Consider the following 23,458-nt stretch of genomic DNA (forward strand, 5'->3'; position numbering starts at 1 on the left):
GACAGGAGAAGATTATGTAGATTGATCCACACATTGTAGGGAGCAAATCATGAAGCCTGAGTTCTGATTTCAAGGCATGTTCAGCCCACTCCAGTCCACTGCCTTTCAAGCAGCAGTGTGGATTGCAGAGGGCAGGATGGGAAAAGGACACTGGAATTGGGAGCATACCAGCTGACATACTAGCAGGGTGCTCTCTCTGCAGTAATGCACTCCTGGTTCATCAATGTATCTTCTTATCTTTGAATATTAAGTCATTTTATTGACATTAAGGAAGAAAATTAAATTGACCCAACATTTTGAAATTTATGTAATAGATTTTACATACTATAATCTGTCCTGTGGTATCATATTTAGGACTTTATGTTTTAATTAGGGGAAAGATGAGATATTGCAGTTATCACCTCCCTGCCAACTTTGAAGCATATTTATTATCAGCATGACCTCCTGGAGCATTCACCAAGGAGCTCTTATGTACTGAAATCACTCTGAGAAATACTTCAATTAAGAAATTGGCACAAGAGTCTCTAAAATATTTATTATCAGGACCAAAGCAATTATGTGACATTTCATAATGTATCTCATTTGATGACATGTTCATAACTAGTGAATGTAACTGTTATTTTTGATATATTTGTAAAGCAGAATTAAATAATTTTTAAATACTTAATTGAGATAATGAGCTGTAAAACCTATAAGTCAAAACAAGAAAAAGCTCAGGTCATCAGTATGTAAAATTGAACAACATAGAGGAGCAGGGGCCAAGAAACTAAGCCAGGTCGCGTTATCCCAACCTTCTTTACTGTGGAGTTAAAAATATTATATCCACAAATAAATGCAAAGCAATCATAAGTAGTAATTATATTGAAGCACTGAAATTTCACTCAGGGGTGTAAAGTAGCATTCTTTTAAACTGAAGGTAAAAGAAGTGCAGTGCTGGAAGTATTAAAGTGTGAAATTAAAGCAAGCCATGAATACCAAGCGGCTCCATTATTTGGGGTGATTTACTAGTGCCTCATTTATTTTTTCTTCTCTAGTGTTTAGCCTGATTACTTATGATCCTTGTGTTCTGCATTGGAGTCAGTACGGTGAAGAAGCAGGTGCCGCTTCCAGTCTTTGCTGACGTGGACTGGGAAAGCCCTTCACCAGTCAGCCCACCCAGAGGTTCTGGCCTCACATCTGGGTCCACTGGTGGGCTTGTGCTGGAGTCTGTGGGTGGGCTGGCTTTTCAACTGGTTCAGCAGTGCGTGAACCTGCTGCATAGGGCTGACCTGGCGCTGGGGTGGGGCATGAACCTGAGTCATGGGAATCTGTGGGGGCCAGCCTGTTGCTGGGGTCACCTGGAGTGGCGTGGCACCCGTGTCTATGGGGACAGGCCTCGTCTGGGACTGGGACTGCAGGATACTTAGTCCTGGATCCTGGGTTCACAGATCTGGCCTGCTGCTTGGGTGGGCCTGGAAGCTGAGTCTGCAGGGGCCTTCCTGGGCCTGGGGACACAGTGTGGGGCTGGAGCTTAGGGCCACGGGGCTGGCTGGGTACTGAAGTGAGCCTGGAGCGTGGGCTGTAGCTAGAACTATTTTAGAACTTTTTGTTGTATCTTATTGTTTTACCTACTAGGACTGTGTTTAATTCCACTCAGGCCTGTACCATTCTTGTTAATCCATCCCTCTCTTTCTGTTGGCTTCAGTGCTGGCTTGCTTATCAAAAAGAGTTTGAAATCAGTGAAAGACCTATACCCTGAAAACTACAAGACTCTCTTAAGAGAAATTAAAGTGGTCACTAACAAATAGAAACTCACCACATGCTCCTGGCTAGGAAGAATTAATATCATCAAAATGGCCATCCTGCCCAAAGCAATATACAGATTTGATGCAATCCCTATCAAATTACCAACAGCATTCTTCAATGAATGGGAACAAATAGTTCAAAAACTCATATGGAACCATCAAAGACCCCGAATAGCCAACGCAATCCTGAGAAGGAAGAATAAAGCGGGGGTGGGGGGATTTCACTCCCCAACTTCAAGCTCTACTACAAAGCCACAGTAATCAAGACAATTTGGTACTGGCACAAGAACAGAGCCACAGAGCAGTGGAACAGAATAGAGACTCCAGACATTAACCCAAACATATATGGCCAATTAATATTTGATAAAAGAGCCATGGACATACAATGGGGAAATGACAGTCTCTTCAACAGATGGTGCTGGCAAAACGGGACAGCTACATGTAAGAGAATGAAACTGGATCACTGTCTAACCCCATACACAAAAGTAAACTCCAAATGAATCAAAGACCTGAATGTAAGTCATGAAACCATAAAACTCTTAGAAAAAAACATAGGCAAAAATCTCATGGACATAAACATGAGTGACTTCTTCATGAACATATCTCCCCAGGCAAGGGAAACAAAGGCAAAAATGAACAAGTGGGACTATATCAAGCTAAAAAGCTTCTGTACAGCAAAGGACACCATCAATAGAACAAAAAGGTATCCTACAGTATGGGAGAACGTATTCATAAATGACAGATCCGATGAAGGATTGACATCCAAAATATGTAAAGAGCTCACACACCTCAACAAACAAAAAGCAAATAATCCAATTAAAAAATGGGCATAGGAGCTGAATAGACAGTTCTCTAAAGAAGAAATCCAGATGGCCAACAGGCACATGAAAAGATGCTCCACATCACTAATCATCAGAGAAATACAAATTAAAACCACAATGAGATATCACCTCACACCAGTAAGGATTGCCATCATTGAAAAGACAAACAACAACAAATTTTGGTGAGGTTGTGGAGAAAGGGAAACCCTCCTACACTGCTGTTGGGAATGTAAACTAGTTCAACCATTGTGGAAAGCAGTATGGAGGTTCCTCAGAATGCTCAAAATAGAAATACCATTTGACCCAGGAATTCCACTTCTAGGAATTTACCCTAAGAATGCAGTACTCCAGTTTGAAAAAGACAGATGCACCCCTATGTTTATCTCTGCACTGTTTACAATAGCCAAGATATGGAAGCAACCTAAATGTCCATCAGTAGATGAATGGATAAAGGAGATGTGGTACATATACACAATGGAATATTACTCAGCCATAGGTAAAAAACAAATCCTACCATTCACAACAACATGGATGGAGCTAGAGGGTATTATGCTCAGTGAAATAAGCCAAGCAGAGAAGGAGAAGTACCAAAGATTTCACTCATATGTGGAGTATAAGAACAAAGGAAAACTGAAGGAACAAAACAGCAGCAGAATCACAGAACCCAAGAATGGACTAATAGTTACCAAAGGGAAAGGGACTGGGGACCATGGGTGGGAAGGGAGGGATAAGGGCAGGGCAAAAGAAAGAGGGCATTACGATTACCATGTATAGTGTGGGGAGGCACGGGGAGGGCTGTGTAACACAGAGAAGACAAGTAGTGATTTTACAGCATCTTACTACGCAGATGGACAGTGACTGTGAAGGGGTATGTGGGGGGGAATTGGTGAAGGGGGGAACCTAGTAAACATAATGTTCTTTCTGTAATGATAGATTAATGATAACAAAATAAAAAAAATTTAAAAAAAAGTTGGAAATCAGTCACTTAAATGCTAACAGGTGATTTTTCTCAGCTCTATGCCTAGCAGGCTGTCCCTCTGTGTTCCTGGAATAAGAGGTGGCAGAGTGACTGGGACATAAGCCCTCTTTGTCTTTGTTTCCCTGTGATTCTTCTAAATTAAAAAACACTCTCACCAAGTACACCATCTATGCAAACAGCACTATTCTTGTTAGTTAACACATTCTATCATCTCATCTCACCTTTCGGTCTCCCTTCCAGCAAGACAAGGATTTCCACCAAGTGGGCAGACAGTCATGAAGTGGGGACGCAGGTACTTAAGGGCACTGAATCTTCCGGTCCAACCTGTAATTTTTTTTTTTTGAGAGGGCATCTCTCATATTTATTGATCAAATGGTTGTTAACAACAATAAAATTCTGAATAGGGGGGTCAATGCTCAATGCACAATCATTAATCCATCTCAAGCCTAATTCTCGTCAGTCCCCAATCTTCTGAAGCATAATGAACAAGGTCTTACATGGTGAATGAATTCTTACATAGTGAATAAGTTCTTACATGGTGAACAGTAAAAGGGCAGTCATCACAAAAACTTTCAGTTTTGATCACTCATTATGAACTATAAACAATCAGGTCAAATATGAATATTTGTTTGATTTTTATACTTGATTTATATGTGAATCCCACATTTCTCCCTTTATTATTATTATTATTATTATTATTATTATTATTATTATTATTATTATTTTAATAAAATGCTGAAGTGGTAGGTAGATGCAAGATAAAGGTAGAAAACATAGTTTAGTGTTGTAAGAGAGCAATTGTAGATGATCATGTGTGTGCCTGTAGACTATGTGCTAATCCGAGCTAGACAAGGGCAATAAAACATCCACGGATGCCGAAGCTTTCTCTCAACAGAAGGGGGGGCTGAGGTTCTAAGCTTCACCACTGTTGTTCCCCAATTTCTCACCTGATGGCCCTCCTGTGACTGTGCCTGTCTTAGGTTGTTCCTCCCTTGAGGAATCTTAGCCGTCTCTGGCTAACCAGTCATCTTCCGGGGCCATACAGGGAAATGTAAAGTTGGTAAGTGAGAGAGAAGCCATATTGTTTGAAAAGGTTAGTTTTTTACTTCTTTACAGATTTATGCCCTGTAGCTTCTATGCCCAGCACTTGTCTCGAGGTATCTTTACCACCTGGAGGAATTATGATACTTGGTAAATTCGATATGAGGCACAAATTCTATTTAAGGCTTGTAATTAGGAAGGAAGAAGAAAAGCTATAGAGGTAGCATATGGAAGAAAACATGGGAGGATTGATTATTTCTTTGACATATCTTCTTGTAGAGTAACTTAAACATGTATAGGTTTTAAACTACTAACTAAATTGCACACACATATTAACATAATAGGAATACAGTGACATAAACAAAGCAAATCTATAATTACCAGCCATCTCCAGTGAAGCCAAGAAAACCAGTTAGGCACCCTAGGCATTTGCAAAAATTTGTCTATGATATGATGGATATTGTCCCCAACTGTACTTGAACAGTCTGAGAGAAATCAGACAAATTAAAGCAACCCATTTCTGGGATCTGTTCACATCCCATATGTTCTTTTAACCGTAGATAGTCTATAGTCATAAGATTTTGGAGCGCTACAACTTGCACCCCTCCCAACTCCTGGTTGAGTTCCAACAGTACAGATCCAGTCAAATTCGTTGTCTCACTGTGTGCACATGCCAGCCTAGACATCTCCCTTCTCATTCCAATGGCAAGTCCAGGAAATGGTGGGATGGACGCAGCCACAAGCGCAGCATCGCCCGGATCCCTGTGGACGCTTTTAGATGATCATCCCCTGGCACAAGCCCTCCAGAGAGTGCTGATGCCGGAAGCTCCTCCTCATACCGTATCTTAGTTCATTTTCTGGGTAGCCAAGCTAGGCCTTGATCTTCTGCATAAAAACAAACAAACCCTTTGCCCACACTGTGACATGCCCTCTGTACCACTGTGTAGAACTCATTGGAGGTCACCACACAGGAACTGCCTTTTTTTTTATTAAGAGAAAGGAATATTATCAGAAAAGTGTACCTCCATAGCCGATCATCTGACACCCTTTAAGTGATCAAAATTAAGGATAATTAAAGCATGCGTTAATCTTTGATTTACCAATACTCTTATCCTATCAAGGAGTAATCCCCCTTTTCTTTCTTTCTTTCTTTCTTTCTTTCTTTCTTTCTTTCTTTCTTTCTTTCTTTCTTTCTTTCTTTCTTTCTTTCTTTCTTTCTTCCTTCCTTCCTTCCTTCCTTCCTTCCTTCCTTCCTTCCTTCCTTCCTTCCTTCCTTCCTTCCTTCCTTCTTTCCTTCCTTCCTTCCTTCCTTCCTTCCTTCCTTTCTTTCTTTCTTTCTTTCTTTCTTTCTTTCTTTCTTTTTTTCTTTCTTTTTTTCTTTCCTTTCTCTCTTTCTTTCTCTCTCTCTTTCTTTCTCTCTCTCTTTCTTTCTTTTCTTTCTTTTTTAATCTTTAATCTACACTTACATGAAGAATACTATGTTTACTATGCTCTCCCATATACCAGGTCCCCCCTAAAAACCACATTACAGTCACTGTCCATCAGCATAGCCAAATGTTGTAGAATCACTACTTGTCCTCTCTGTGTTGTACAGCCCTCCCTCCCCTTTCTCCCTCCCCCCCTATGCATCCTAATCTTAATACCCCCTTTCTTCTTACCCTCCTTATCCCTCCCTTACCACCCATCCTCCCCAGTTCCTTTCCCCTTGGTACCTGTTAGTCCATTTTTGGGTTCTGTAATTCCGCTGCTGTTTTGTTCCTTCAGTTTTTCCTTTGTTCTTATACTCCTCAGATGAGTGAAATCATTTGGTATTTCTCTTTCTCCGCTTGGCTTATTTCACTGAGCATAATACTCTCCAGCTCTATCCATGTTGCTGCAAATGGTAAGATTTTCCCTCTTCTTATGGCTGAGTAGTATTCCGTTGTGTATATGTACCACATCTTCTTTATCCATTCATCTACCGATGGACATTTAGGTTGTTTCCAATTCGTGGCTATTGTAAATAGTGCTGCAATAAACATAGGGGTGCATCTGTCTTTCTCAAACATGATTGCTGCATTCTTAGGGTAAATTCCTAGGAGTGAAATTTCTGGGTCAAATGGTAGGTCTGTTTTGAGCATTTTGATGAACCTCCATACTGCTTTCCACAATGGTTGAACTAATTTACATTCCCACCAGCAGTGTAGGAGGGTTCCTCTTTCTCCACAGCCTCGCCAACATTTGTTGTTTGTCTTTTGGATGGCAGCCATCCTTACTGTTGTGAGGTGATACCTCATTGTAGTTTTAATTTGCATTTCTCTGATAATTAGCGATGTGGAGCATCTTTTCATGTGTCTGTTGGCCATCTGTATTTCCTTTTTAGAGAACTGTCTGTTCAGTTCCTCTGCCCATTTTTTAATTGGGTTATTTGTTTTTTGTTTGTTGAGGCGTGTGAGCTCTTTATATATTCTGGACATCAAGCCTTTATCAGATCTGTCATTTTCAAATATAATCTCCCATACTGTAGGGTTCCTTTTTGTTCTATTGATGGTGTCTTTTGCTGTACAGAAGTTTTTCACCTTAATATAGTTCCACTTGCTCGTTTTTGCTGTTGTTTTCCTTGCCTGGGGAGATATGTTCAAGAAGAGGTCACTCATGTTTATGTCTAAGAGGATTTTTCCTGTGTTTTTTTTCCCAAGAGTTTAATGGTTTCATGACTTACATTCAGGTCTTTGATCCATTTTGAGTTTACCTTTGTATATGGGGTTAGACAATGGTCCAGTTTCATTCTCCTACATGTAGCTGTCCAGTTTTGCCAGCACCATCTGTGGAAGAGACTGTCATTTTGCCATTGTATGTCCATGGCTCCTTTATCAAATATTAATTGACCATATATGTTTGGGTTAATTTCTGGAGTCTCTAATCTGTTCCACTGGTCTGTGGCTCTGTTCTTGTGCCAGTACCAAATTGTCTTGATTACTATGGCTTTGTAGTAGAGCTTGAAGTTGGGGAGTGAGATCCCCCTACTTTATTCTTCTTTTTCAGGATTGCTTTGGCTATTCGGGGTCTTTGGTGTTTCCATATGAATTTTTGATTTATTTTTTCCAGTTCATTGAATAATGTTGCTGGTAATTTGAGAGGGATTGCATCAAATCTGTATATTGCTTTGGGCAGGATGGCCATTTTGACGATATTAATTCTTCCTAGCCATGAGCATGGGATGAGTTTCCATTTATTAGTGTCCCCTTTAATTTCTCTTAAGAGTGACTTGTAGTTTCCAGAGTATAAGTCTTTCACTTCTTTGGTTAGGTTTATTCCTAGGTATTTTATTCTTTTTGATGCAATGGTGAATGGAATTGTTTTCCTGATTTCTCTTTCTATTGGTTCATTGTTAGTGTATAGGAAAGCTACAGATTTCTGTGTGTTAATTTTGTATCCTGCAACTTTGCTGTATTCCGATATCAGTTCTAGTAGTTTTGGAGTGGAGTCTTTAGGGTTTTTTCTGTACAGTATCATATCATCTGCAAATAGTGACAGTTTAACTTATTCTTTACCAATCTGGATTCCTTGTATTTCTTTGTTTTGTCTGATTGCCATGGCTAGAACCTCCAGTACTATGTTAAATAACAGTGGGGAGAGTGGGCATCCCTGTCTGGTTCCTGATCTCAGAGGAAATGCTTTCAGCTTCTCGCTGTTCAGTATAATGCTGGCTGTAGGTTTATCATATATGGCCTTTATTGTGTTGAGGTACTTGCCCTCTATTCCCATTTTGCTGAGAGTTTTTATCATGAATGGACATAGAATTTTGTCAAATGCTTTTTCAACATCTATGGAGATGATCATGTGGTTTTTCTCTTTCTTTTTGTTGATGTGGTGGATGATGTTGATGGATTTTCGAATGTTATACCATCCTTGCATCCCTGGGATGAATCCCACTTGGTCATGGTGTATGATCCTTTTGATATACTGTTGAATTCTGTTTGCTAATATTTTATGGAGTATTTTTGCATCTACATTCATCAGGGATATTGGTTTATAATTTTCTTTTTTGGTGGGGTCTTTGCCTGGTTTGGGTATTAGGGTGATGTTGGCTTCATAGAATGAGTTTGGGAGTATTCCCTCCTCTTCTATTTTTTGGAACACTTTAAGGAGAATGGGTATTATGTCTTCTCTGTGTGTCTGATAAAATTCCGAGGTAAATCTGTCTGGCCCCGGGCTTTTGTTCTTGGGTAGTTTTTTGATTACCATTTCAATTTCTGTGCTTGTAATTGGTTTGTTTAAGTTTTGTGCTTCTTCCTTGGTCAATCTTGGGAGGTTGTATTTTTCTAGGAAGTTGTCCATTTCTTCTAGGTTTTCCAGCTTTTTGGCATATAGGTTTTCATAGTAGTCTTTAATAATTCTTTGTATTTCTGTGGAGTCTGTCGTGATTTTTCCATTCTCATTTCTGATTATGTTGATTTGTGTTGATTCTCTTTTTCTCTTAGTAAGTTGGGCTAGAGGCTTATCTATTTTGTTTATTTTCTCTAAGAACCAGCTCTTTGTTTCATTGATTTTTGCAATTGTTTTATTCTTCTCATTTTTGTTTATTTCTTCTCTGATCTTTATTATGTCCCTCCTTCTGCTGACTTTAGGCCTCATTTGTTGTTCTTTTTCCAGTTTTGATAATTGTGATGTTAGACTATTCATTTGGGATTGTTTTTCCTTCTTCAAGTGTGCCTGGATTGCTATATACTTTCCTCTTAAGACTGCTTTCACTGCATCCCACAGAAGTTGGGGCTTTGTGTTGTTGTTGTCATTTGTTTCTATATATACCTTGATTTCTATTTTGATTTGTTCTTTGATCCATTGATTATTTAGTAGCATGTTGTTAAGCCTCCATGTGTTTGTGAGCACTTTTGTTTTCTTTGTAGAATTTATTTCTATTTTTATACCTTTGTGGTCTGAAAAATTGGTTGGTAGAATTTCAATATTTTGGAATTTACTGAGGCTCTTTTTGTGAGCTAGTATGTGGTCTATTCTGGAGAATGTTCCATGTGCACTTGAGAAGAATGTATATCCTGTTGCTTTTGGATGTAGAGTTCTACAGATGTCTATTAGGTACATCTGTTCTAGGGTGTTGTTCAGTGCCTCTGTGTCCTTACTTATTTACTGCCCGGTGGATCGATCCTTTGGGGTGAGTGGTGTGTTGAAGTCTCTTAAAATGAATGCATTGCAGTCTATTTCCCTCTTTAGATCTGTTAGTATTTGTTTCACATATGCTGGTGCTCCTGTGTTGGGTGCATATGTATTTAGAATGGTTATATCCTCTTGTTGGACTGAGCCCTTTATCATTATGTAGTGTCCTTCTTTATCTCTTGTTACTTTCTTTGTTTTGAAGTCTATTTTGTCTGATATTAGTACTGCAACCTCTGCTTTCTTCTCACTGTTGTTTGCCTCAAATAAGTTTTTCCATCCCTTGACTTTTAGTCTGTGCTTGTCTTTGGGTTTAAGGTGAGTTTCTTGTAAGCAGCATATAGATGGTTCTTGCTGTTTTATCCATTCTATTACTCTGTGTCTTTTGATTGGTGCATTAAGTCCATTTACATTTAGGGTGAGTATTGAGAAATATGTACTTACTGCCATTGCAGGCTTTAGATTCGTGGTTACCAAAGGTTCAAGGTTAGCTTCTTTAGTATCTTACTGCCTAACTTAGCTCGCTTATTGAGCTGTTATATACACTGTCTAGAGATTCTTTTCTTCTCTCCCTTCTTATTCCTCCTCCTCCATTCTTCATATGTTGTGTGTTTTGTTCTGTGCTCTTTTTAGGGGTGCTCCCTTCTAGAGCAGTCCCTGTAGGATGCCGTGTAGAGGTGGTTTGTGGGAAGCAAATTCCCTCAGCTTTTGCTTGTCTGGGAATTGTTTAATCCCGCCATCATATTTAAATGATAGTCGTGCTGGATACAGTATCCTTGGTTCAAGGCCCTTCTGTTTCATTGCATTAAGTATATCATGCCATTCTCTTCTGGCCTGTAGGGTTTCTGTCGAGAAGTCTGATGTTAGCCTGATGGGTTTTCCTTTATAGGTGACCTTTTTCTCTCTAGCTGCCTTTAAAACTCTTTCCTTGTCCTTGATCCTTGCCATTTTAATTACTATGTGTCTTGGTGTTGTCCTCCTTGGATCCTTTCTGTTGGGAGTTCTGTGTAATTCCATGGTCTGTTCGATTATTTCCTCCCCCAGTTTGGGGAAATTTTCAGCAATTATTTCTTCAAGGAGACTTTCTATCCCTTTTCCTCTTTCTTCTTCTTCTGCTACCCCTATAATATGAATCTTATTCCTTTTGGATTGGTCACATATTTCTCTTAGTGTTGTTTCATTCCTGGAGATCCTTTTATCTCTCTCTATGTCAGCTTCTATACGTTCCTGTTCTCTGGCTTCTATTCCTTCAATGACCTCTTGCATCTTATCCATTCTGCTTATAAATCCTTCCAGGGATTGTTTCACTTCTGTGATCTCCTTCCTGACATCTGTGATCTCCGTCCAGACTTCATCCCATTGCTCTTGCATTTTTCTCTGCATCTCATCCCATTGCTCTTGCATTTTTCTCTGCATCTCTGTCAGCATGTTCATGATTTTTATTTTGAATTCTTTTTCAGTAGGACTGGTTAGGTCTGTCTCCTTCTCAGGTGTTGTCTCTGTGATCTTTGTCTGCTTGTAGTTTTGCCTTTTCATGGTGATAGAGATAGTTTGCAGAGCTTGTACGAGTGACCACTGGAAGAGCTTCCCTTCTTGTTGGTTTGTGGCCTTCCTCTCCCCCTTTGCAAGGTGCTGGGTTCTTGCAGGTGTGGATGTGGTCTGGATGTTGTCCTGTGTCCTCTGGTCTCTATTTTTGGAAGAGTTTTCTTTGTTATATTTTCATAGATCTATATGTGTTTTGGGGAGGAGATTTCCACTGCTCTACTCACGTCGCCATCCTCAGTGGGACTTTTTTAAGGTTATGGCAGTGATCCATTTATGACTTGAATGTTACTTACATTGAGGGCTTGCTTTATAGTTCTCTTTTATAAAGTGGACGAATGCTTTCTGCTTGCTTGATTTATGAGCAAATAGTTTAAATGTAATTAATATGGAAAAATAGCCCAAAATTATTGTATACTTTAATAATCCAAAGAGAATATTTGTTCAGGTACACGCACATTTATTTGAACATCTAGATGTAATAGGTAATTGTCTATGAAAATATAATTTACCAAATTGACCCAGGGAGGCAAAGAGAATCTAAAGTGTCTTCCAAAGAAGACAGAGAACGTTGAGAAAGAGGTATCCTTCAAAATGCAGCAGGTCTTCTGGATTATTTCAGAGGTTAACTCTCCAAATCTTTAAAGTCAATAACTGCTTACTTAGTCCTTCTAGATAACTTTGAACCTGACTTTTTTCACAATGATCATGGCTCCTTGAATCAAAATGGCTTTTCTTGGAACTTGAGGATGTAGTTTTTATGTAAGTTTCTTATCCATGGAAATCATATTTGTAAATTAAATGTCAGTAGATTTAAGTTTCATTGTTTGCTCTATAGCATCAACCAGAGAATGTCCTTGCACATTTACTTCAATTCTGCTTTACTAATGAATGACATCCCACTGGAAGTTCTCACCCAGTTTATGCTGAGAAGCCTACGATGTCTACTTCCCAATGTGATCTATATGCCTATCTGATACATCGAGTTCAACCATACCTGGCTTTGTAAGATTTAGTTATTTCCACACCATAGTTGTAGTCAAAGACATGCTCTTAAGCCGAGACCTGCATGGTGCCTTTGATTCATACAATGTCCCATAGGTTGTAAGGGACAATGAGGAAGAAGCAATACCTCTACAACTTCTCCTACCATACATACCCCACTAACAACTGCACATGCACCTGTCAGATGAAGCTGAATGGAATCTGGAAAGACCTTTTTACACTAACTCAAAATCCAGAAACACTAATGGACAAGACTGGTAGGTCTGATTTATTTTTTTAACTTTGAAAAAATGCCTATGGAGCACAGAAACATGAAAAGATGTCCAACATTACTTATCACCAGAGAAATGCAAATCAATACCACAATAAGATATTACTTCACACCAGTTATAATGGCTCATTCCAACAAGACAATAAAGAACAAGTGTTGGTAAGAATATGGAGAAAAGGGAACCTTTGTACACTGTTGGTGGGAATGTAAATTGGTGTGGGCAGTATGGAGATTCCTCAAAAAAATTAAAAATAGATTTACCAGATGACCCAACAATTCCATTCTGGGAATTTACCCCCCCCACCAAAAAAGTGTTTTGTTTTTGCGTTCATCAATAGATGAATAGGTAAAGAAGTGGTATATGTATTAACAATGGAATATCACTCAGCAATAGAAAATAATGTAATATTTCCATTTGCAACAACATGAAAGGACCTAGAGGACAGAATATCTAGAAGGTATCATGCTAACTGAAATAAGTCTGAGAACAACAAATACCATATGATTTTACTTATATGTGAAATCTAAAATACAAACAAATGAACAAACTAACAAAACAGAAATAGACTCATAAACACAGATAACGGACTGTTGGTTATCATAGGGGAGAGGAGTAGGAAGACAAGTGAAATAGGTAAAGGCGATAAAGAGGTAGAAACACAGGAATGGAAGGATGGCATAGGGAATATACCAATGATAATATATCTTTGTATGGTGACAGGTGGTAACTACAATTATCATGGTGAACATTAGGCAATATATATAATTGTTGAATCACTGTTATACACCTGAAACCAATATAGCAACTATATTTCAATAATAAAAAATTTCTGTGTGACAGTAAGTAAAACAGCAAAGCTAATGTCAAAGTGGGAAAAATATTTTCAGTTGACATTTCTGATCTAAAACCTAAGGTCTCTATTGCAGAAAATATTCTGAGAAATCAATAAGAAAATACCACTATTCCAGGAAAAAGTAATACAAGAGCAATATGAAAAGATTATTCAAATAAAATAAAAGAGAAAGTTCATAAAGACATGGAAATATGGTCAAAATTGTTCATAATAATATAGATGATCAAACATTACTGTTATCAATTTTCACTCCTCAATTTTTTATAACCTCTAATCTAAAACCATGTAAAAGAAGTACAAGAAAGGAAAATTAAAGGACAATCTGACTCAAGAACATACACAAATATCTTAATTGATAGTACACTTTATTATCAGAGTTCTATGGGAATGAACACTGACAATGTTTGTAGGAATAAAAACTGCATAAGTCTGCAGAGCACAATTTTATAACAGCTACCAAAAGTCAAAGAGCAAAGTTCAAATTCAAATGTATTCAAAAGGTAATTCATATTGGGGATTTATTCAATAGGTATGTGAATAAATGTAAATAAACTAATACCATTTTAATGACATTCATCTCACTATTACTCATAGTAGCAAAAGAAGTTAATCTATTGAAATGTCCTTCATTAGAACATTGTTCTATTTAGGAGAAATTCCATTCTACAGAATATCTTATTTCTATAAAAATTTTGTAAAGCTCTTTGTGTATTGACATAGAAAGATTTCCATTATACCATGTATATAAGTAAGAAAACAGAACAGTGCATGTAATATATCCTTTCTCTTTAGAAAAGGAAAATTAAAATCACCTAATTTTGTGTATATCTAAAAATTTAATAAAAAACTGGAAAAATAGTGGAAGTATACAGAGAAGTGACGAAGCATATGAGGATGAGATAAAAAGAGATTTCACTGCAAATCTTTTTATCCTTTTTGCTGTTTGAAAGCTTTAAGAAACTATACAATGAATGCAAGTGCTCATCATGTAAGTATACACAAATACTGCATACAAATACAATCGATACAATATATTCATCAATAAATGAATATATATCCTACATAAAATGTATTTATATATCTTTCAGATCAAAATTTTATGTTCATGTTTTACACATACTAGTGTTTAATACATATTCATAATTCACATATAATTCATACAATTCACAGTAAGAATGAGATAATGTATCATAAAAATGAATGCTAATACAATTATTAGTATGATTGAGGCACTGATGGCAAAAAATTGTAGGGAAATTTATAATCATATATGCATATATTTGAGAAAGATGTCTGAAGTTAACCTTCAACTTTAGAGGAATAAAACAAACTCTAAAGAAAGAGGGTATAAAAATATAATGATGAAGTATAAAGATAAAAGCAGATTAATGAAATGGAAATAAAAAATACAGTCTGAGGAGAATTAATAGAGCTCCCCCAACAAAAAAATACTAAACGTGTTTTCATCTTTTCATCTTCTCATAAATTTAATCAAGAAAAATAAAGAAGGTACAAATAATATTAAGAATGGAGGAATCTTGACAGATATGCTAGATAACAAAGATCAAAATACTATAAAAATATTATATCAGTAAAGAGATAATTTAGTAAAATAGACTAATCCTATTAAAAAAATAAGACCTAAAACAATAAAAAGGCCAAAATAGTGCTGGAAAATTTATAGAAACTAATAGTTTTAAGACTTTCAATAAAGAGAACACGAAGCCCAGATATTGTAAACTTGAGTCCTACCACTACAAAGAACAGATAATTCCAGTCAGAAAAAAGCATGTTAAGCACCAGGAATAATGTAACTACTACTCAGTTTTTTTATAACCTCTAATCTAAAACCATGTAAAATAAGTACAAGAAAGGAAAATCAAAGGACAATCTGATTCAAGAACATGAACAAATATCTTAAATATCTGCAAGTTGAACACCTTTTTAAATAAGAAAATGATGATGTTTGGGTGTCTGTCAGAGATGCAAAGGTGATTTAAATATTAAATCTATTAATATCATTTCATTACCCCAATAACAAAAGGAGAAAAACTGTATATTTATTTTACCAGATACACTAAATTTATCTTGTTTTATTTACACTAACTTAATAAAAATTTAAAAATGTTAATAATGTTCAACATTTATTCGTGATAACTTGTAGAGCAAGCTATGAATGGACATGAATCTTGGAGTGTCCTAGTAGACTTGAAATAATTACCTTTGCCTTTTCCACCCAGGCTAATTGTTCAAAAATAATAAAATAATATGACAGTAAAGTTTATTGAAGCAATGGAATAGTGAGTGTGCAGTTTCCTATGTGTTTATAATAATGAGTCACATTACTGGACAAAACCCACGTGAGATGAAGGGATATCCAAAACCAAGGGAAGAGCTCTTTCTCCTATAGTAGGAGTTGTGTGGCTTCACCCGAGTCCAGCATCTCTCAGGGATCCCTGAGAGGCATCTCGCCTGAACTCAGCTGAAGAATCCCTCAAGTACTAAGAAGAAAAGTGAGAAGAAACCACCCTTGTGATTTGCCCTCTGACACTCCTTGTTTGGCCCCTGACCTGTTTCTGATTCTATTGTTGTGTCTTCCTTTCTCCAAGGACACAGTCCCAACTGATAGCTGTTTTGTCCACACAAAGTTCAAGTTCATTTCACTATAGGTTAATGAACACATTTGAACCTAGGACCCCAAGGGGTTCTTCTGTTTGTTTAATCAGATGATGCCTGCACACCTGTTGAGGACTGGCTATAACCGATGCTGTACTTGCTAATACATAACTTGCAGGGAACCCAGACTTCCTGTACAGAGGTCATGATACTAACTTTGCCCAAACCAGAGAGAGTTTCTCACCATCACAGCAGTCTTTAATTCTTTCAACTATACAAGATATAGGAACATATTTATTAGAGTTAATGTCAGAAAATATCCTCTCTTGGGTATCCTGATAGGACTGTAGAAGGTAAAGGACATTTGGGAAAGGCCCCTGGGAAATGGTGGGCAACGGGAGCCTGAGAAACCTCTGCCCACTCACAGACTTGCCAGTGAGAACAAATGTATGAGTGCATGAAAAATACTGTGGGACACACCACCACTAACTACCGCTGTGCTCTGAGTCACTCTAAGGATCTCTGTGGTTAAACTGCCCACAGAGGCCATGCGCAGCAATCTGAAAGGTGAGTGTGATTACCTCAGTCATGCCAGTTGTTTACCCTCCAGAACCCGAGGAGCTCAAAGTTACACAGGGCAGAAGGCTTTGACCTATGGGTTTTAACACCCAGGCCCTAAATTATTATTTACAGTGTTTCACAATAGGAATCAATGTTTATCAGATATTACCCTGTTTTCTGACATTGTGGCATTTGATCTTAAATGAGACTTTTAAAAGGTGTCCTTGAAAAAAGTCTGAAGGATAGGACACTCAGTTTTAAGGGGATGAATATAATCTACCATGTATAAAGTTCTAGAAAATGTCCCAATTATCTCAACCCAACAAAAATGCCTCCCTAATATTTACTTTTTTGCTACACAACTTGAATATATCTACCTCTAGAGATAATTTCATAGATTTAATGAGCAGTACCACAAACCATGCTTAAAAGGGGAAAATAATTCTGTTATTAGTAAGACAACACAATAAACAATGAACTTTCCCATGCTATTCGTGTGAGTTTACCCAGTACTTATACTATGGCTATCATAGCTTAAATGGATGATCTCCCTGCATGAATAGTCAGGCACTTCAGTGTTTGAGACAGGCAGCAGAGTGGCTGGGTTCTGCGTGGAGCCCCTCTGACGGTCATGCCAGGATTCTCTAACAGCAGGACTTGAGGACTTGACACCACAGCAGTGCACAGCTGGAGAGCCGGGGGTCCTTTCAGCCCCAGCAGGGCAGCTGCCTGATGGGAAGTAGAGATTTCTAGGGTCGGTCCATTGTATTTTAGAGGCTTCTTCTGCTAGCGACACAGTGGCTGCCACTGTCCCAGACAGCCAGGCCATCTTGGTTACTGAATCTATTTCCCTGTTGGATAACCACCCGGACCCTTGGCAGCGCCCCGTGTCTGGGTGAGCCTTCTCAGAGCCACTCTCGGTTTCCCTGGCACACAGAGATGGGGGAGCCTGCCTGAGGGGGGCTGAGGGCAGCGGCTCCTAGAAGTTTCAGTTTTAGCATGAGAAAGGCCTTTTCCTGTTCTGATCCCTAAGTGAGAGGGTCGCTGTCATCTCCCCATTTAGGACCTCATGAACAGGCTTGGCAAGAAGCCCAGAGAGAACGTCTGGACACTCAGAAGCTGAAGCTTGGCAGTGGTTGTTCTCCACAACTAAGGGCCTAGATGCCCTGACTGTGGCTTAGGGCTAGGTTTAGGGTTAGGGCTAGAGACCTCTACCCCTTGCTTAAAGAAAAGTGCAGCTTTTGGGTAAAACAAACAGGCCAAGTCCAGAAGGACAGCCAAAGTCTCTTATAAAAGGCTTCCAGACTCCAGGAACAGCCGCCCAGGCAGAGCTCTCCTGGGGAGCGTCCTGGTCCTGGCTCGCGTGCCTCCTCCCTTCATGGGACCTCTGGTCTCTGTTTTCCTTCTTCTTTTTTCATTCTGTCTCTTAAACCTCCAAGCCAGATTTGTCTCTTCTCATTTAGAGGCAATACACTTTCCAATATCCATAGAACAAGTATATCTACAAATTTGTACCAACACAGCTACACATGAATCCTCCTGAATACAGCCAGTAGGATCTCCTGCAGTGGCTGCCCCCCAATGACCCCACTGCTCCCACCTCCCTCTCCTGACGGACAGAGAGGGCTCCGACTCTGAAGACACCATCCCCTCTCAGAGGAGGCAGTTCCAGAAGTAACTCATTGCTCTTATCCTGGAAGATTTCAGGCTGGTGTCCTTGAGGAGGGAATGTTAGAGAAGGCAGTTAGACAGACATGAGCAGAGGGGCGAAAGGAGGGTAGCTGAGCACCCAGTCTGCACCTTGGCCCTGCCTGGAGGCCACCCTGTTTCCCTAGATGAGCCCCTTTTGTAGTTTGGCACAAAGTAATGAGCAAAAATATGGATTACTGGGACTTCCCTGATTTTATAAACTATGCACTTCAGGAAGAATTGACTCTGAGGCCATTGTATCATCATTACATAATTTACATTGCAGTTTTAGCCCCACCATGAGTTTTGCTTAGACCCTCATGAGAAAAGTGATGTCCATGAATTTGGGCAAGGAGGCTGCAGATGAGGAAGCAAGAAGGATCCAAAGGATGATGCAAAATGGCAATATGGGAGACAGGCAACCACAAAAGCCGTAAAAAGACACAACATAAAATCTAGAATGTGCCCACCCACCCTCAGGGGCAGCCTGCTCCTCTGTCTTTGGAGCTTACTTTCTTTTTAATTTCTTAAATGTTCCAACAATTGCCCCAGTTATACCCAATGTCTGTTCTGAATAGAGAATCAAAACTACATTAGGTTGCTCTAGTAAGCAGTCTGCATTCATCCATCCAAATATTTAATAAGCATCTATTATTTAAAGAGATGGAGATCTGACCATTAGCAAGTTGCTTCTTAAGGAGCTGAATCAGGCCACCAGTGGGAGAAAGTGTGTCATGCTAGTGTACACTCAGTGACATGGTAGCACAAGACAACGGTGGAAATGCAACTTTGGATTGGGGACGTTAACAACTCTGTTCCCGTGCAATCACTCTTAGTTACATTGGTAGCTGTTCATATTCCCTATGTTCATTCTGTTTCTCTAGGTTCTTTTCTTTCTCCTGAAGTTCTCAGAGTCATTGTCACCATAAGCTGGGTGAGCAAGAGCATAGCTCAAGTTTCACAGGCATGAATACGGAACAGAAACACTCCTCCCTGGGCTCACAGGAGAAATGGTCACCGCAGAGACAGCACCTTGCCATGTACTCGCCAGGAGAAGTATCTGATGGGCCAACCTAAATGACAGGCCAGGTCTGTTTCTGCACTCCCAGTTTTCCTCCCTGCTGTCCCACGTTCCACTGTAGAGCAGCTTCAGTCCTTGTCCAGCCAGTATTGTAACTGTGGGTCTCCCTCTAGTACAAGTTCCAGGACCTAAAATTATTCTCTGCTTTTTAAATCAAGACTTTAATTCTTCTCTGTTAATAGTAATGTGGTGAACTCAGTCACATTTTCATTTGAACGGTCATTAATGTTAAAATGCCTAATGCTTGTTAACCTTCAGAATCACTGTGTTTTAATTTTTGAAGCTTTTAAAAATAATACAACTCCTAGGGATGCAGTACAGCCTGTGGGGCAGATCCTTTGGATATAAGACTGCTCCCTGCCAGCCTGCACACGCACTCACACCGGCGCTCTCTGTTATACTGCAAACATTTCCCTCAGAGGCTGAGAGTTACTTATTTATTTTGAATTTGGATCAATTAAAGTTTGAAGCAATTTCACTAAATAAATGATAAAATTTACCACCATCCTCCCAGAAACATTGTTCTGAGTTAATGTTCACAGGCAGCCCTTGATGATGACAGCCTGTGCAAGACTGCCCACGCTCACTGTCCCTGGGGGGCTAGTAAGTGATCGAGATTCAGGTTTTTCTTCATTGACTCTCTATATAATGATTACAAAATATATTTGAGATGCATTGACCTTACTTATGTTTGGAAATAAACCTCATTCTGTCTTCATTTGGGACAGAGGCTGCCCATGGGCTAGGTAGTTGAGACTCAAATGGAAATGCTGCCCCCTCCCAAAAGGAGCAATAATGACCTCAACAACAGATGGAGAATAAGGTGAAGTTCCCTGTAACATAATTTATAATACTGGTATTACTTGATATCTATGACATTAGTGGATATTACTGAGTGGCAGTACCTTTTCCAACACTTTTAATTTTTCTGCCTTTTCAGTACTTATGGCTTCCTCAACGCATACTTACGACTGTCGGTTTCAATGGCAAAATGACCATGGCAGGCATTTGTCATTTCATGTTCCCTCAGAATAACAACCTCTCAGAAATGGCTCTTGAATACTTTTCTGCAGTATCAGTTATAATGAACTGAATACCACAATTTAAAGCTGGCTGTATTCACCCTCTGCCGATGTTTTGATCATTTCGAAAAATATGTCATGACAAATGCATGCTTAATCCCTTTCTGTCAGTTTCACCCCAGGGCCCTGAGGGAACCAAATTTGAGGAGTGTTAGGTTGATGAGGAGCTGATTGAAAATTTTCCCTGGCAGGGGGAGTGTGCTGGGAAGAAAGGCAATACCTCTCCAGAGTAAATTTTGAAGAGCATCCTGACAGGCTGTGGCAGGGACTGGTGATTTCCTGTCTGGTGTTTTGCCTTATCCATAGCAACTGAACCCCAAACATATTGAGAGTCCAAAATTCCCAGATAAAATATTACCTAGCGCTCCTTACAGCGGGCATGACTGTATCCAACTATGCACATTATAATTACTTTAATCACTGTTATTGCTACAGAGCCATAATTTTCCCTACAAATACTGCTTTAGCTGCATTCCCAAAATTTTGATATTTGTCTTCCAATTATGTGTGTTTCTCAGGAAAATTTGTTTTTGATTTCTAATTTAATTCCATTTGGTCATATAACATACTTTGTGTAATTTGAACTATTTTAAATTTGAGAAGGCTTGTTTATCAGCCCTGAATATTGTCTAACTTGGTAAATATCTGTGGATCTTAGAACAATTTTGCTCTTTTTGTTGTTGTACTTGGAATATCCTATAAATGTCAGTTAGATCATGTTGATAGATAGTGCTGTCTTTTCATACTTACTGAATTTCTGGGTAATGATTCAATCAAGTATTGAGACAGGCATGTCGAAGTTTCTGGCTATAATTGTGGGTTTTTCTTTTTTAATTTCAGTTTTTTCAATTTTTGCTTCATGTATTTTGAAGCTGTTTATTAGATACATAAGCATTTAGGGTAGTTATGGATTTTTTTTAAATGACCCCTTTGTCATTGAAATATGATACCTTTTATCACAATTATTCTTTGCTCTAATCTACTTTATCTAATGTGGCTATAGCTACTCTAACTTTTTTTATTAATGTTACTGTATATTTTTTCCATTATTAACCCCCTTCTCATTTCTGTGTTTGTATCAGAAGTTGCTTTTTTATAAGCAGAAAAGAGTTGCCTCTTTTCCCCTCTCAGTTGACAATCTGTGCTTTTGAGTTCAGTGTTGAAGTCACTTTATTTGATGTGATTATTGATATGGTGGGTTTGAATCTAATGTACTATTTGTTTTTTATTATTCTCATTTTTTGTTTCTTGTTCCCTCTTTTTCTTCTTTCTTTGAGATTGATTTCCCTGTTGGCTTTTTTGCTATAAACTTCAGTTATTTTATTTTTGCATTTCTTTATAGTACACATTAAACTTATTACAGACTACTTTCAATTAATGATATGTCACTTCATATATAATAAAGATTCATACACATGTGACTTTTATCCTTCCCTACCTTGCCTTTGTGCTGTTGCCTTAATACATTTAACTTTTACATGTGTTATAAAACCCACAAAATTGTTAGGAAATTATAACCTTTGTACCTCTTCTGGTGGGAATGTAAAGTGGTGTAACCACTGTAGAAAATATTATGGAGATTCCTTAAAACATTGAGCATGGAATCCCCATATTATCTAATAATTCTACTTTGGGTATAACCCTAAAATAATTGAAAGCAGGAGCTTGAACCAATATCTGAACACCAATATTCATAGCATAATTCACTATAGTCAAGAGATGCAAACACCCAAATGTCCACTGACAAATGAATAGATAAAGTAATGTGGTATACACATACAAGGGAATATTATTTAATCTTAAAAAGGAATGGGATTGTGACACATGCTACAACATGGATGAACACATAATGTTAAGTGAAATAAACCAGACACAAAGTAAAATACTGTATGATTCCACTACCTAGAATAGTCAAATTCATAGAGACAGAAAATATAATGGTGGTTGGCAGAGGCTGAGGTAGAGAGAATGGGGTGTTGTTGTTGAATGGGCACAGATTTAAGTTAGATAGAAAGTCCTAGCGATAGATGGTGCTGATGATTGAACATTAATGTGAATGTTCTTAATGCCTCTGAACTGTCTACTTAAAATAGTAAAAATGGTAAATGTTATGTATATTTTACCACAATAAAAAGTTAAAATACAAAACAATGAAACAATCCACAAAATATTTTATTTTGGCTTTAAACTCTCAATGATTATTTTGCCTTATTTAAATAAAGAGAAAAAATCCTACCTATTTACCAGGTTGTTATCTTTCCTGGTGCTCTCAATTCCTTTGGTGGGTGCACATTTCTATCTGGTCATAATTTCTATCCAAGAGACTTCCTTTGACATTTCTTGCAGGCAGGTCTGCTGGTGATGAATTACTTTAGGTTTTCTATTTCTGAAAGTCTCTATCTTGCCTTCAATCAAAATAAAATCTTTTTGCTTGTCATACAATTCTAGGTTGCCATTTCCTTCTTGTATTTTCAAGATGTCATTGTGCAGTCTTCTGGCTTTCATTGTTTCTGCCAAGAAGCATACTCTCATTCCTATAATTTCTTCTTTTTGTGTAATAAGATTTTATTTTTGGTACCTTTTAAGATTTTCTCATCATAACTAGTCATAAGCAATTTTTAAAAATTGGTGTGACTTTATGATTGTGGTTAGGGTCTTTTGAACATCTCTTATCAGTAGATTTATATTTTCCACTTTTTGAATTTTACCATAATTTGAAATATTTTCACTCATTTCCTCATATACTATTTTTGTCACTCCTTGCTCCTTCTTTGAGGAAACCCTAATTATACCATATATTTGAACTTCTGTGTTTGTCTTAGTGTTCCCTGATGCTTTGTTAAAATTTTTAAGTTTTTCATTTGTATGTTTTATAAAGAGAATTTTTACTCCTATTTTTCTTCTAGTTAACTAAATATTTATTCTTCTGTATCTAACTGATATTAAAACTATTCAATATGTATCTTTCTCATAGGGGTATA

The 23,458-nt window shown here is 38.1% G+C and overlaps 1 protein-coding gene across 1 annotated transcript in view; it reads left to right on the forward strand.

The window, feature by feature from the left end:
* Positions 1 to 23,458, forward strand: part of LOC108395021 (olfactory receptor 6C2-like) — a 109,296-nt gene that overhangs the window by 43,170 nt on the left and 42,668 nt on the right. The gene's annotated exons all lie outside the window — the stretch shown is intronic.

The sequence above is a fragment of the Manis javanica genome, chromosome 10, assembly GCF_040802235.1.
Source record: "Manis javanica isolate MJ-LG chromosome 10, MJ_LKY, whole genome shotgun sequence".
NCBI classification, from domain to species: Eukaryota; Metazoa; Chordata; class Mammalia; order Pholidota; family Manidae; genus Manis; species Manis javanica.